A 2199-nucleotide genomic window follows, 5' to 3' on the forward strand; every position below is an offset into this window, starting at 1 on the left:
GGGGTTATTTGCTAAAATATGGTCTTCAATATGTTCTTACTTTCATATTTTCATATTTTTTTACGTTTTGTGAATTTCTTTCATCACTTATTTCTATTTTGAAAGTGAATCTATAATTCCATAGAAAACATTATTGAAAGGTATTTTAATTCTTTGACGGCTTCCTTCTCTCATTAAACTTAGTCACCTTGATTTATAAACTCTTGAGAGAATATACATGTTTCTCAAAAAATAGGTATATTCAGCATTAAAAAACACAGTGGAACCCACAAGAAGTTTTATTTTTTCATGGACTTGAGTGTACAATGATTTGATCATTTCCCCAAGTCATGGGACATATATATTAGTAAAGACAGATTTAGCATCAGCAAGAGAAAGCCCTTCTCCAACTGGCTTAACAATGAGGAACTTCATTGTTCCATGTAACAGGAAGCTGAGGACTAGCACAGGATCCGGGGAAGGATGAGGGGCTCCTGCTTACCTTGTGTGCTTTCTACTGGATCTGCCTTCATCTGTGTTGGCTTCATTCTTAGATTGTGAAGCTTTGCGCAGTGGCAGTATCGTAGCCAATGAGGTTTATCCGAGGCGCGATTATTGCTAATTGAAAACATTCTTAGGTTGTGAGCAAGATGCCTGCAGCAGCTCCCGATATGGCAGTGTCCAGGGGACCAAGAAAGGGCTGTCTCTCCTTGTGCCTCCTTCTTAGGACCAAGAAGCACTTTCCCAAAAGCCCTCAGTTTTTCTTTCACTGGAATTGACTAGGGCAGGATCACATGACCATCCCTGACCCAGTGATTGGTAAAGGGAATTTGTGTGGCGTGATTGAGTAAGGCTAATCGTTTTGGGGGCCCTGACCCTGCTTCCAGATTCCTCATTTCACTTATCCTTAGTCAGGCTAATCGTTTGGGGTGGCCACGTACCTCTGAAGACACACCCAAATTTCGGTGTCACATGGTGTTCTAAGATTCATTTCATTTCATGCTCTAATGTCAGGTTGGTTAAAGATCTGATGGCATTATTAGGCACCTCACACTAATACCAAGCAAAGTTCAGGCTGGTGGAGGGGAGATGGAGCTTCTTTGGGATACTATCAACTCTTAGGGTTACTTTGCCAGACACATTTAGTAAGGGATGCCCACTATCCAGAGAAGCAAGTGATCCAGGGATGATAGCAATCCTCCCTTACATTTAATTTGATGTGAGTCAGAGAACATAAAGCAGAATTCTGGATTATTCATATGAAACTCTATTAGGACCTAACTACTACAAGGTAATTATTTACAAAAGAGTCTCCCTGTGCAAGGCCAAATTAAAAAAAAAATGGACAGTTTTTTTTTTCTCACGAAACCAGTTCCTTCTCAATCTTTCTCATTCCTGTCCACTTATATGCCTGAGCCACAGACATGGCCATCAGCCTTGATTCTCCCCCATTCCTCATCCTGCAGTTCTAATTCATCAGTGAGATCACACATTCTATTTGCAAATGAAGCAGAATCCCTCCACTTCTTTTCAACTGCGTTCTACCTTCCTCGTATTAGCTCTGCGGCATGGGCAGTGGGATGGGTTGCCTGATGATCTCAGTGCACACCCTGGCTCCATCTGTGCTGCTGTTCAACCCTCCATTCCTAAAACAGCCTCCAGTGGAACCTTAACACATGTAAATTGCACATCGCTTCTTGAGACCTTTTAATGACTTCGCGCTGCGCTAAGAATAACATGCACTCTCTTGGCCATGGCTGGCAATGTTCTGCAGGTTGTGACCCTGTGTACCTCTGCAGTCTCATCTGGTGCCATGTTGCCTTCACTCCAGCCACACTGGGCTGCTTCTGTGGCTTGAACAGAGTTAAATTGTTTCCATCATGGGGTCTTCACTTATACCGTTCCCTCTACTTTGACCATCGTTTCCTCTGTTCCGTTTACAGCAGCCTCCTGGGCTGGTCTCCTCTTAGTCATTACTTTTTCATAGTGGCTTTCTCTTCTCACCTTGTTTACACAGAACTGCTCCTTTGGAGGAACAGAGGGGTTGTAATTTTAACCTATTCTTTGCCCACATATGCCTTTCCTCAGTTTGTAATTATGTGCCTTTTTGTTTCCCTATTTGTTATCCTTATCCCTCTTTAGACCTGATGCTCCATGAAGGCAGAGGCTATGTTGAACCCATTCAGAACTCTACACCATTCTTAAGAGCAGGGTCTGGGT

At 42.7% G+C, this 2199-nt stretch overlaps 1 pseudogene; it reads left to right on the forward strand.

The window, feature by feature from the left end:
- Positions 1-540: 540 nt before the first annotated feature.
- Positions 541-708, forward strand: LOC122211331 (annotated as a pseudogene).
- Positions 709-2199: the final 1491 nt, after the last annotated feature.

Source organism: Panthera leo, chromosome F2, assembly GCF_018350215.1.
Source record: "Panthera leo isolate Ple1 chromosome F2, P.leo_Ple1_pat1.1, whole genome shotgun sequence".
Taxonomy (NCBI): Eukaryota; Metazoa; Chordata; class Mammalia; order Carnivora; family Felidae; genus Panthera; species Panthera leo.